This window comes from Lutjanus erythropterus, chromosome 4 (assembly GCF_056507025.1).
Source record: "Lutjanus erythropterus isolate fLutEry1 chromosome 4, fLutEry1.hap2, whole genome shotgun sequence".
NCBI lineage: Eukaryota > Metazoa > Chordata > Actinopteri > Lutjaniformes > Lutjanidae > Lutjanus > Lutjanus erythropterus.
Window position 1 is genome coordinate 6,802,701 of NC_139320.1, and position 14,583 is coordinate 6,817,283.

Genomic DNA, 14,583 nt, shown 5'->3' on the forward strand with positions numbered 1-14,583 from the left:
CATTTACAAACATCGCAAACAAAGACAAATATGATAAAAGAACTCAGAGGCTCAGAGACCTAATAAAATTCAGAAAAAGTAGTCTTCTTCTTCTCTAGTGTACAAGACAACTGTACTGTAAACTAAAGTGTAGTTGGATAGTACCAACTAAAGTTAGCGGCATCCCTCATTGTTCAGCCTTGCAGACAGATGTTAAGATGCATGAAAATCCTTCTCATCGCTGTTATGTTATGTTATGTTATGTTATGTTATGTTATGTTATGTTATGTTATGTTATGTTATGTTATAGGCTAGTAGTGATTAAGGATCTTTGAAGGAGGCTGAGCAGTTAGGACAATAGGTTGCTACTCAGTCTGAGCTTTTATTGATAATAGAGCAGACACTATGTGATGTCCAGTTTCATCTCTAGGCTACTCATGCAGATTGTGTTTGTCTTTTTCAAGAAAATGCCAGTATTGTAAAAGTGAGTAAATAAGTGTGTCATTTTCAATGACCATTGCAGCATAAATAATGACATGAATATTTGAATGAATACAGAGTATTTACTCTTATATAAAGTGGGACATTTCTGAGCTACATTTTTTTGTAATTTTAAATAATCCCCCCAAAGTCTGTGTAGATATTCCAAATTGTAGGAAATTATGTGATTATTTTCTTATTTTCTTTATTTCTCATTAATCAAAATACTTGAAATCGCAATATGGCCAAGTGGAATATCCAAATTGCAAAAGATGCAATTTTTTGCAGAAGGTAAAATGTGTGACAAAACAGTATTATGAAGTGTTACCGTTCTGCAGAGATGCACTGGCCAACAAATCTTGTTCTCTGGATGTAAGGGGGTTTTTAGGGTTCATCTGTGTTGCAAAATTGTCTGGTTATAGGTTAACTTATGTCAGTTAAAATAGCAGAGGACAATGAAATACAAGAATAAATTTGCACTTAAACTTTAAGAAACTTAGTTTCAGTGTGAAAAGTCTTTACACATATTTCACACTGTGACTTGAGTTAGGGATAGACAGTAAATGACATGGATATAGAATGCATCAACAAAATGTCATTGAACAGTGAATGCATAAATTATTTGACACATTTTTAATTAACATATCCTTTCTTGTGCTTTAAATTAATGTAAATTTTTATTCATATTTAAGATTGACGATCTTTCCCTAAACTGATCCGAGTAGTTTCAGTGCCTCAACATAATCATAAAATGATTCATTATGCTATAGATCCCACATGCAGATATTTGAGGCATAAAAAAGAAATACATTGTGAGTGGACATTTTGTACATATGTTCAGTGTCAATATTTGACAGCTATTACTGTGCCAAATAAAAGAAAATCCAGAAAAAGTTTTTCTTCAAAAAGCTGGATCATGTCTGTCAATTTTTTTATATACTGTTTGTCAGGTCAGATATCTCAGTATAACCTCACGCCATATACTAATATATGTAGACAAATTATTTGGCAACAAATTTTAAAAAGAATGGATGAGGTTGCAAGACAAATTCGATGGATGAACCGACACAGGCACCACTACGATGAACAGGTATATTGACCGAGTAAGCCTTGACCTCAGGGTGGACAAGAGAGTTAAAACAGACCACCATCCTCTCAGTTAACAGCCGATTGCGCCACAGAGACGTGCTTTGAAGTGTTGGGAGGCTAAGATCATGGATCTTCATTTCCATGTGTCTCATGAGAAAGACATGTCACCATTAAAAACTCAAAGAAGGCACCGCTGGGATTTGAACCCAGGATCTCCTGTTTACTAGACAGGCACTTTGACCAACTAAGCCACGATGCCATAACTGTGTGACTTTGAAAATGATCTATCAACATTTGAATGAAATCAACAGTGAAACAGTATCATGAAAACCACTGTCTTCGAGGATTGTGGAAGAACAGCAGAGAAAAAAGATGACACCGGCCATGAGAGCAAAGTCCAGAAAAAAAAAAAGGGTGGCACTAAGTGGTGTGAAGACTCTCCTGCCAAGCAAGACATGAAGGTGGACAGACAAGTTTGGATGAAGGGTGTAACGGTACAGAAGAACCCACAACAGGCCCTGCTGGGCTTTCTATTGAGGACAAGTATTTTAACCAAGTAAGCCTTGAACTCAAGATGGAAAGGTAAGTTGAAACAGAAGACATAGAGGTGGAGCATCAAGAACCGTCCCTGGGTGGGCTCGAACCACCAACCTCTCGGTTAACAGCCGAGCGCGCTGGCCGATTGCGCCACAGAGACGTGCTTTGAAGTGTTGGGAGGCTGAGATCATGGATCTTCATTTCCATGTGTCTCATGAGAAAGACATGTCACCATTAAAAACTCAAAGAAGGCACCGCTGGGATTTGAACCCAGGATCTCCTGTTTACTAGACAGGCACTTTGACCAACTAAGCCACGATGCCATAACTGTGTGACTTTGAAAATTATCTATCAACATTTGAATGAAATCAACAGTGAAACAGTATCATGAAAACCACTGTCTTTGAGGCTTGTGGAAGAACAGCAGAGAAAAAGGATGACACCGGCCATGAGAGCAAAGTCCAGAAAAAAACAAAACAAAAACGTGGCACTAAGACCATCCATCCCCTTTTTCTTTTGGCCACAAAAGATGAAAAACACCTTTGTGGACTTTGGAGCTATTAAAGGAAAAGGGGATGAGATCCAAAAGTTCAGCAAGGTCATAGGACAAATTGAGATTCACTGGTCAAAAGTTCTGCTTAATAAGTAGGACCTCAGGGGTCCCAGTTTAGGCCACTGTTGTCCACAGAAATTGAAACCTCATGTTGTTGGAGACCACGTGATCATTGCTCTTGCACCACCATCAGGACAATATACACAAAAATTTGAATTTTCAATCAGCAAATCGCAATTTACTTTGATGGGCACAAAAATGCTCCATAGAGTGCCTATGTTCTCCTGCCACCATCAGTCCAAAATGTTGACTTTGCACAGATGTCTTATAATCTAATGGGCAGACTGCCTTTAAACTATTTTCATGTTCCCATGTGTTTGTTTTGACTGACACCATTGTCTTTACCTTTGATATGTGTGTGTCTTGCACCTGCAGAGAAGAGTGCACAATGTCCACATCACAATGAGGCAGCAGCTTTATTTAAATAGCATAAGCAATGACAGTTTTAAGTGTTTTATCAACTAATTTATCATTTGAAATAGGAAAAATGTCAGACTATTAAAACAAAATGTCAAACTTTTAAATATGTTACAAAGCTTCTGTCAGAATCATTGTCATGAGATCATTAAGTTTGATGTAGTACTTTTATGTCAGCACTTTAATTATATATCATTATATATACTCACAGAAATAAAGGTGCTCACTCCAACCCTTCTCGTGGTTCTTGTCCCTATAAGGAGAACCTTTTTTGATTCCAGGTAGAATCTTTTATAAAGGTTCCACATGGAACCCTTTCAGAGAACTCAACATACTGTTTCTCAAATTGCAACTGTCTGTGAGAGTTTTCAGCAGAACCCCCTGGGAGAGGTTCTACATAGACCCCTTGTATGGTGTAATGATTTCCTCCCAGAACCCTCTCTGGGGGTTTTAACCTTTCCACCTTCTAAGGGTGCTCACAAGAACCCACCTAGGGGGTTCTAGCAAGAACCGTTCCAGAGAAAAATTCCAAGGGTTTTATCTAAAAACTACCCAGGGGGCTCCACCAAGAACCTTTTTAATTTTCTAACGATTCAATCTAGAACAAACACATCCTTTTTATGCTCCACGGGGTTTTTAATATTCTAAGGATTTATCTAAAATCCACCCAGGAGGGTTTACTGGAAGCCCTTTTATATACTGAGGGTATTATCTCGAACTTACCTGGGGGTTCTAATGAGAACCTTTTTGTAACATGTTACAAAGAAATCTGCTACAAACTCTTGACAAAAGAGTTCTTCAAGAATTTCAACAATCACTGAAGAATTTTTTCTTCTAAAACAGAGTCTTTGGATGAAGGGGATTCACAGGAACTCTTAGTCTTAAAAAGAACCCGTGGAAAACCCTTTCTTTCAAAAAGGGTTCTACTGAACCAAATGGCCCTTCAGGGAGAACCTTTTTGGAACCCTTATTTCTAAGAGTGCATACAGCCTGTGCTTCAAGACCGAAGGAAAAGAAATGTATTTCTGCAGCAATATCTATATAAGAATGTTCTGGAAAACAATGTTCCGTCCTTTCCTCAGACAATGCTCTGGAGTCTGGACTCTATTCTTAAATCGTTGTCGCAGCGAGCATGAATTTTACTTATTTAACATGAAGTGTGACATTGTGATTTCATGCGTCTGACAGTCTGTGTGTGTATGTGTCACATGTCTACGAAGAGCTGTTAACTGCTCTGAAAATAGAATCTCGTCTTCATCTGCCCGTCTCTCTCTCTCTCTCTCTCTCTCTCTCTCTCTCTCTCTCTCACACACACACACACACACACACACACACACACTCTCACTCACACAGGCAGAAGGTTTGTTTTTCCAGCACTGAATTATGATCCCATTATCTTTTATACATCTGATTAACCTTACATTAGTATTTAGTATTAGTATTTCTCAAATCCACTTTGTGACTTCAGTGACATCTCCATTCTCTTCAGGTAACACATCTCTCATCTCTGCTGGCTTATAGCTGTCTAGTAAGTATGCAACTTTTTAACATAAAGAATGTGAAGTAATCATAAAAGCCAAATGTTAGCAACACAATTATCTAACGATGAATGTTGGAATGTTTAGTGAGATCAAAATCCAATAGAGGCCACAGAAGGTATCTTAAGGACTGTAGCCTGTAGCTGACCCCTCCATCCTGGACACAAACTTTGTGAGACATTCCCCTCTGGCAGGAGGTTGTGGTATATCAGAACAGTTTCTTCCCATCTGCAACTGGCCTCTTCAAAAAGGCCCGTGACCCCCACTGACACTGACTTCCCCCCACCCCTCCTTACACGTTACATTAACATAATTTTCAGTCTCCTGACTCTATTTTGCACATTGCAGTATCCTCCCAGACTGTGAACTTGCACATTCCATGTCAAACTTTTTGTACTCCTACACAAAACTGCACAGATTCTTCATCTTTTACATTGTAGTTTTTTGTGTTTATTGTCTATAATCTATTTTAACTGACAGTCTTTGCCTTAAACTTTATTTCTATTTTTAACGCTATGTTTGTTGTTATGCAACAAAATGCCACAGCAAATTCCTTGTATGTGAAAACCTACTTGGTGATAAAACAGCTTCTTATTTTGATTTTGTCCGACAGTGACAGCAGAAGACCTCCCAGACTCTAAATTTTAAACAAAATAAAGTGGAAACTGCCAACACATCCTCATATCTACATGACAGAATAGGTTGATTTCCAAGAGTACCAGCAGCATCAGGCTTAGCGGCTCTTACTTACTAAGTCATGTGAAATGACACACATGGTTTACGATGTAAAACGGTTGCGTAAATTTATGGGAAAATCACAGATTGGGTTAAAGTAACTACATTACATATGTCACGTGACGGAAGTGACATCACTTGCCCCATGAACACTGCGTGGAAAATGAAATTTTAAGTTTACTTTTCTTTTCACACAGGACTCAGCACACATTGGGTGAACGTCGTGTTTGAAAAGATCCAAAATGAAGACTGTAAGCAGACTATTTGATTATAAGCATCACATGAACAATATTTGTATAGAGAGGCAAAGTTGTGCCTCTTCTGGTGGACCACCATGGGACCTAACTTTGGAAAATATATGTACAGCAGTCAGTGGCATGTGACAAATTATCTTTTGATTTTTGTGAATTTCAGTTAATTTTAAAGTCAAGAAAGTCACAGTTTATCATAAAAGTATAAGACGGTGATGATACGTAATTAGAAGAACTACACAGAAGTCTCATGACAGCATGACTTTCTTCCTCAGAAAGCTATCGTTAGCCACTGAGGCTACAATGCCTGTGTGTTTTTGTACTGGGATGTGGTCACAGAACAGTCGGTCTTACTCGTTCTTTCTCTGATTGAAGCACCGGGAGTCGCTGGACAAAACACTTCAGGTAAGATAACGTTACAGGGGCAGTGATGTTGATGATGTATGTTGTGTGAGACGAGAGATGTAGTTGACTGAGCAGTTCCTGAACTTTTTCAAAACTGAACTATGACAAATCTGCCACAGTTTGCAACTTTCTTGTCTTAACTTTTTAACTAACAAACGTGCAAATGGGAAGAAAAAATTATTTGTCTCTTGCCATAACTACTGTTTGTGTTTTTTGTGAAAAAAGGTTTCATGAGACAAACTGGAAGGGGAGGGACTTCAGCAGCCCATCATTACCAAACCAATGATGCATGAGTCACATAACCAGGTGTGATGGACACTCTGAAAGGACTTCTGTCTTTAGACATGTGTCCCAACCAGTACATGGTTAAGTTAAGCACCATCAGATTTTTATAATCATAAAGCTAGCAGTGGAATAATTAAATTGAATTAAATCTAATTAAAGATTTAGACTGCCTTGCCTTCAGTTCAGTTTTCTTTACACCACACCCCCTGATAATCTTCTCACCATCCCTGTACACAATACAACAAACATGAGTATGAGCCTCGGTGAATACAAATACGATCATGTGCTATTTATCTGTATAATGGGGTGCAAAGGTTGAAGAAAAATACAGGAATCTATTTAGAAGCTCTTTGTAAAACAAGATATCACCTTAGAGGCACTGAGTGACGGCAATTTATCACAATGACAAAGTAGCTTGTGAGCCATTAGTCATCGGTCCACTTATGGCAAGAAATGTAATAGATGTAAGCAGGTTTGAAAGATGTCTAAAGGCTCAGCCATTAGTTAACTGACATTTCTGCATCAAATGGTATTGAAGACAGTTCTATTCACACTTAAAGAAAACTGAATAGGCTGACATGCTGCATTGACTGTTTTTTTTGTTGTTGTTGTTTTGTTTTGTTTTGACAGTGAAAAGATCTTGAGAGCACTTGAGTGGTGATTGGTGAGGAAAAAATGGACAACTTGTATGCAGGAGACCACTGGAGAACAGTACTGAGGTTTACTCAGTGGTAGACAAAGTACTCAACCCCAGTACTTGAGTCAAAGTATAGATACTCCTGGTCAACTACAAGGGAAAGTTGCTCAGTCACTTGCTTTTAAAAATACTTATGCATTCAAAAGTACACATTACAAAGTACATTTTCTAATATCAATACATTTCTGTATTGTTTTCACAGTGCATTTACAGAACCATAATCTGTCACTGCAACATAGTCCAAGAGCAAAGTTTTGTGTCAAAGCTAAGCTTCTTGTCTCTTCTCTCTTTTTTTGTGTAAGTGTTGAATAATCACCTGCAGTCAAGGGCATAGTGATGGTGATGGTAGGGGCATGTCACTAGCAATAATTCTTGATTAAAAAATTAAAATAGGACGGTGCCAAGTCAGTTTTAGTGAGGTTCAGTGTTGTGAAAAAGCCTGTAATAATTATAGAGGCAAAACTGTGTTTGCAAGTTTTGAAAGATTGCGTTCTCCCCTTCATTATGCCTCACAGTGGTTTGGTCCACTGCCTAGTTATAGCCATGGGTCTCTTTTTTCTGCCAAAATATTTAATATATGAATCAAGTGACAAGTGACAATTCTAGTGAGTTAGTCAGACCATCAGGGGCAAAGTGAGAAGTATACACTAATCTATTATTTTGTAATTTATTCCCATACATGCTGTAATCTCAGTCAGCACTCATCTCTCTATCTCCCTTTGCACCCTGCACCTCAGGCAATGTTAAAAGTTAAAAGTATAAAAGTTACTTGGGGAAAATATCTGTTAAATGTCTGCTTAAATTCTCTTATTAAAACACACAGCTATATTTTTCCAGTGTAGCTATATCACTACTATAGCAATATCAGCTATATTATTTTAGTGGAGCTATATTAATTTATTTTAGCAATATTAACCATCAAAATGGTTGTTTATCATTAGGGCTTTTATTCCACTGGTCTGTCTTAAGTGTCAAATACCGCTGCGACTTGAAAGATGAACGCTCCGTCCGGAAGCCTTATTGGACTTGTACAGACATGTTTGAGCCACCAGAACCAGAGCACAGTGATGGCTCAAGAGTTTTCACAGTACAATTAAAGAGCAGTGGAAGTGTAGATGGAGGTTAGAATTTTATTTTATTATTTTGTTTCATTTTTGCTTTTCTTTTTCTTTTCTTCAAGTGGTTTGAATTATGTTTAAATCCAATGACACATCAATGTTATTACTTTGGGTCTTATACCGAGTATACAGCTACATGTAATATTTATTTGTATTTATTTATTTATTTTTGGTATTTCACAGCAGTATGTGAAAGAAAAGCAATGAAGAGAAGGTTTATGAGATTACCCAATTAAATAGATGAGCTACTTAAATTCAAATTCTGTTATGGCACTTTCATATGAATTATTGCCTCCAAAATGAATAAGAAAAAAAATATATAAAGCTTGGTCACAAAAAAAGACAACCAGCTGTGAAATATTGCCAACTGGGTCCGCATCTCCCAGCTGGGTTGGGGTCTGACAATCTTTGGTTCTGCATGGGTCAGGTTCCAGTCTGGGCAGTACATTTCCAGGTCTTTTTGAGTCTGAGCAAGAATTGTGGGACCTGTGAAGACCTCTTCATCAGACTCCACTATGTGTACAGCCCATGATTGCTCTGTTCCACAAAGTAAGCACACTTAAATTTAAGCAGGATACGGTCTTACATAAGAACTAGTGTTGCAGGTCAGCCTCTTGCATTAATCCAGCTTTACAGTGAAGCAGCTAGTGTGGAGAATGAAGACCCTGAAACACCCTTAAAGAGTATTGAAGCTAATGTGTTCCATAAAGAGAAGCTTGATTTGACCAGTAACAGCGATGAGGGTGTTGTGAATGGAAGAGCTACAATGCACCATTCTATTATGTACCACATTCCTCCCAGAGGCTAATGGTGTGCAATCAGATATGATTCAGGGACTGTGATAACCTTAGCCATCATGTTGTAAAGCTGCAGGGAGGACGACTGGTGACCTGATGCCTCACATTTTCTGCAGTAAAGAGTTGCCAACTGCAGGAATCTTAACTATGAATGTAATTTGTTGCAGCCATCAGTTTCATGAATAAAGAGATGGTGACTTTTGTCCTCAGGTCCAAGATTAGTCGTATTCCGAAGTTTCTTGTGACATTGAAGTAGTCAGATTGAAACATCAATCTGTATGTTGACCTCAAGCAGAGGAACGCTTAAGTGCCAGTTTCCTGACTCAACTTTATACATTTGTTATCATGGCCGGAAATCACATTAGCCTCTAAATTCAATATAGCGTTCCGTGTTCCATATCTGCAGTACACATCTCATTTCCCTGAAAACCAGTGGGAGGACTCTAACAAGCAGAGGTGCCACACAGTGACTGAGGTATGCAGTAAGGTAGCATATGGTGTCTCAGAAGGTGTGAGGCCAGATTTAGCTCCTCATCACATCTGATGCTCCGCTGCTCTGGTGGGAGACAGAAGTGTGGAAAGAGCTCTGCAAAGTGCATTGTTTGACAGAGAGCATTATATACAGCATCCTGGTTGCTTAAGGAAATACAGATACCCAAGGTTTAGGTCTGGCCTCCCATCAACTCCTGTTTCACTCTACTGGGTTTAAAAGAGGTAAACCAACTAGAGAAAAGGATAGTGGTAGTCTCTACTCTTGTTAACTAGAAGATAGAGGATGACCTCTGGATGGACAGTCTAAGAAGGGGGACAAAGGTTACTGTGGCCTGGCAAGAGTCAATGGATATTGTCTAGGACACACTCCACTTCAAGTGGGCTGAACAATCAACGTCAACATGATTCAAGTAGGTTGGTCTATCTGTTGACTCACAGTAGCCACAGGACATGCCCACTAGGGATGTCAAAATTAATTGTTTCTAAGATGCATCGTGATTCGGACGTGGATGATTCTGCATAGATGCAGTGACAGAACATAATTGAATATAGCGTAGAGACATTCCATTTTGATTTTCCACAGCTGAACAATAAAGTTCAAAAATTCAAAATAGAAAACAGAAACCAGCTCTGTAGAAACGTCATACTGTGGGAGAGGGGGCACAATATGGCTGAGGGAGGTGACTATCACAAGCAAGTGATTAAAAACACACTTACTATTTTAAAAACAGATCTCTGGGCACATCTCAGATTTTCCAGGTTTGTTCTGTAAAATGGTGAAAAACAATGAGCATTGTTTTCCAAAGCCCGAGTTGACATCCTCAAATGTCTTATGTCCAAAACACAAAGATATTCAGTTAACTGTCATAAGAGGACTCAATAAATCAGACAATATTTAGATTTAAGAAGCTAAAATTAGAAAATCTGGACACTTTATGATTTAAAATATGATTCAAAACCATTAATCAATTGTCAAAATAGTTGGTGTTTAATTTAGTAATGGATTAATAATGGATTAATTGTTACAGCTTTATTAGCAGTTACTTGTGCTGAAGACAGTTGCTAGAAGCTGCAGCTAGACTGCAGAAGTATTATTTTTGTTTTTGTGGATGAAACAAATTCACACAAATACAGGGAGGCTGGACCTATACAATTTATTTATTTATTTATTTTACAATTTAATGTTAAGACTTTTATGTTATTGATTTCTGAAGCACTTTCTAAACAGTCAAAAGGGAGTTCATATTTATCTGACTGCTTGTATTCATTGATGAAAAAGTAGCCATGTGCAGTAATATAGAAAATTGTGGATGCAATGCATCGTGAAATCGAATTGAATCAAATGGTGAGATCAGTGAAGATGCACAGCCCTCACGCCTACTACATGACCCACCCTTGAAACAGTTAGCATTAGGCACCAAAAGTACTTGGTTAGAGTTAGTAAAAGATCTCTGGGGGGGTTGGGGTTGGTGGGTGGTGGGGGTCATGTAGTAAAGTGGGTCAGCAAGACTGTAGCTGGATCCTTCTACACTGATCAAGCAGATCATTAGTTGCACCTGTTCATATTTGTCACTTTGTAAGGTAAAGGTCCACATTATTGTAATCATACAGTCATACAGAGTACAAACAGTCAAATTCAATCTCTGCATTTAACCCATCCTGTTACTAAGAGCAGTCGGCAGTCACTTTAGAGTATCCAAGGTGCTGACAGGACAGTAGACACAGGGAGAACAAACATAGAAAGGTCATGTCTGAACTGAGACACGAACCCATGACCCTCTTGCACACAACTGTAGACTCATACATAATTTTATTCCTGTGAAAACAGATTGATCAGGTTGAAGATTTTCGTCAGAGACAGGGAGTGAAAACTGTAATTATAGACCTGTGGCTCTGACTTGTGATGAAATGCTTTGAAAAATACATGGCGTGTGTAGTCAAGGCAGATGTCAATTCTGCAACAGATCCATACCAGCTCGCTCACAGGAAAGGGCAGGGCACAGATGATGCCATTCACAGTATCACACATTTAACTAGGCTGAAGTACATCTGCTGTTGGTTGATTTTAGCTCTGAGTTTAATACACTTCAGCTACATCTACTAATCCTAAAACTGACATGGATGAGTGTCAAGTGGTACTTTTCCTTTCTGCCTAATAGAATCTAACATGTCAGGGTCAACAAATCCCTTTCAGGATCCAGGTGGACCCACAGGTTTGTGTCAGTTCACCAGTTGTTTTACATTATACACAAATGATTGCACGAACCGCCATCCTAGGGACCACATTTTCAAAATTTTAGATGGTACTGCTGTCTGCAGCCTTTTGCACAAGGACGCAAGTCCTTCAGCTTCACTAAAACAGAGAGTTCTGTGCAGTGGTGTGATGCAAAGCATCTCATTTTAAATGTAAAGAGAACTGAGGAGATGGTTCTGGCCTCTTCGTTGGTGGGAATCATATGGGTTACACATGGTGAGCCAATCAATCAGGTCTGCTCTTACAGGTACCTTGTCGTTCACTTACAGGTTGACTCCACCAGGCAGCATCACGTTATGGCTGTGCTACGTTCGCCAGACATGATCAGTACTATTCTACATGATGTTTGTGATCCCACCAGAAGCACCACAGCAGGTCCCAGAACCAACTCTCTTTACTAAGAAGCCTACTTATCAATGGTTGAAGCTCAAAAAGCAAGGAAAGAAGACTAAATCAACAAAGTCTGAGCAAGACGGGCAATCAGTCGAGGGTTGGGGTTAGGGGGAAGTGAAGTCTTTTAAGTGGTTATGGTGACTACTGTATTTTAGCATTGCGTTAACCTCACTGTTTGTTAGTCATAATAAACGTTAATAAAGGTTCCTGCTTCCATTACACAACATGAACATGAAATCTCTATTACAGCAAATTTTGAGACTGAGGAAGACTACTGTACATTTTGGTTGTACAATATCTTCAACATCACAAAAGATGGATGTTGGAAATGAAGGAGAGGTTGTGTGTGTGTGTGTGTGTGTGTGTGTGTGTATGTGTGTGTACATGTACAGAGCTGAGGCTGGGAATGCTGTGTGTGGCAATTGGCCTCCTTTGATCTTGCCCTCTCCCTTGTCCCATTTCAAAAGAATCCCCTAAGAAGAAAAGTGTGTGTGCTGGAGGGGAAGGAAAAAAAGGTAGGGGGAGGAAGAAGAAGAGGAGGCGACGGAGGGAGGGGAGCGGGGGTAAGGACCACTGAAGTGTGAAGAGTGTGCAACTTTCTCCCACTGTCTTTCATTGCTCTCTCACTCTAAGAATGCTATTATGTCTGTGGAAAGTGGGAGAACGAGCAGGCGTTTGCTCTCTCTCTCTCCCTCTCTCCCTCTCGGTTTCTTAGTATAGGAAGCTGGTTCCCACAGGCTGAACAATACGTTAGCCAAGCGGAGCAGCATTGTCTGAGGGGAGGATTTGGTGGAACTGAAACTATACGACCATACAGGAACTGCTTATGGCTGCAGGGGACATAGGAGGTCTATAGTACAGACGGAGACACAACCGCTTTCTCAGGGCCAATACTAAGTCTTTATGTAGACGCTAGCCAGCTGCTAACCAAACTCAAATTTATACAAGTAATCACTGTGGATCCCAAAATAAATTTGACCTTACATCATACTGTTTGCAAGTGTATATTAGCTGGAAGCTAGCTAGCAATGGCTATACTGCACATGTCTGTGGGAGTGTGCCTGTGTGTTTGTGTTCACCTTCTGATACACCAGAAACTTAAGTTCTTTCTGTTCTTTCCATCGAGTCTCTCATTTTCCTGTGCTTCTAACTGACATCGTAGGTATCCGTCTCCTGTTATGTCTGTAAGCGCCCCATTAGCGTAATGTTTTGATGTGCTGCTGAAGTCAAATTAAAGTTGGCCTATGGAGGAGGTGGGGTGGATGGATGGCTCAAACAGGACTTTCCCTCAGGAGACCGGGATTCCTGTCTTGTGTAAAACCAACAGTCAACATTGACCTCTTTAGTATGGCATGACAATTTGCCCCTTTGCACCCCTTGTGCTGTGGGGTATTTTTGGACCCCAGAGGACGACGAACGTTACTAAATAAAAAACACAGAATTCAATCAAATTACTTCAAATTTATTTTAGTTGTGAAGATCATAGTATTAAACAACCCCCGTTATTTTCAGACCATTTGATGAAAAAACAAGCATATTATTCTATTATATTATTATAATATAGCATATTGAGCATATTGTTATTTTGCATCTTTTTGTATCTTTCTTTAGAAATGTTTTGTTTCTGTTAGCCCTGTCAAAGAGGAGTATAGTGGAATGTCATCTTAAAGTGAATGTGTGAATCTTATGTGCAACTTATTTCTTTATTTGTCTTTGTGTTTGTTCTGGTAAGTATTTCTTGATGTCATGTGCCAGGCAGGATACAAGAGCCTGTTTGTTGTTTTCCCTATTTCACAGATTCAATAAATGCATTTCTTAACAAAAAGAAGAAGATGATTTTACAGGCTGACATCCTTGAAGCTGATAAGTGAAATAAGAGAACAAGACAAGGACAGAAGACTGCTTCAGCTGACTACAAGCTTACATGTGCCAATATGTGTTGAAAGATGAAAGATGGCAAATGAAAAAGAAATCCTGTGAGGTCCTCACATACACCTACTGGTGTATATGTTCTGGAGTTTGTCATGAATTTACGAATAAACTTTACAGCACCCATGGAGGGACACGCCAGGATTTGTTAACCTGGATCTTATTGTCATATTTTACAATATAATCCACATGTGTAATATCATGTGAGTTATGTCACATAGTTAAGGTCCAGTGAGTCTGTCGCTGCCGACGCTCTGCACCGATAATATATGTTGTTCTGTGAGTAATTGACAACCAGTGTCAATCAACCTATTCTGTTGTGTAGGTTAAAAAAAAGAAAAAGAAAAGAACTTCCCCTAAGGGGGACTAATAAAGAACGTTCTTCTTCTAGGTATGATGTGTTGACACAGCACAAGGACCAGCTGATGGCTCCAGGAGTCCTGAAGATGACATTTTGGTGTGTTTGAGTGCAGCTATATATGATTCTTTGTAGCACACAAACTGAAAGCTCTTTACAAAGACCTTTGTGAAGAAATGCAATTTTCATCTCTTTCTCGCTCTCTTTCTGTGTGTG

General features: G+C 39.1%; 3 non-coding genes across 3 annotated transcripts; all 3 read right to left on the bottom strand.

Moving 5' to 3' along the window:
- Positions 1-1,733: 1,733 nt before the first annotated feature.
- Positions 1,734-1,807, bottom strand: trnat-agu (transfer RNA threonine (anticodon AGU)). The gene has a single exon. It is a non-coding gene; the product is annotated as a tRNA-Thr (tRNA).
- Positions 1,808-2,171: 364 nt separating this feature from the next.
- trnan-guu (transfer RNA asparagine (anticodon GUU)) lies at positions 2,172-2,245 on the bottom strand. Its single transcript has one exon. It is a non-coding gene; the product is annotated as a tRNA-Asn (tRNA).
- An 89-nt stretch (positions 2,246-2,334) lies between these two features.
- On the bottom strand, positions 2,335-2,408 carry trnat-agu (transfer RNA threonine (anticodon AGU)). The gene has a single exon. It is a non-coding gene; the product is annotated as a tRNA-Thr (tRNA).
- Positions 2,409-14,583: the final 12,175 nt, after the last annotated feature.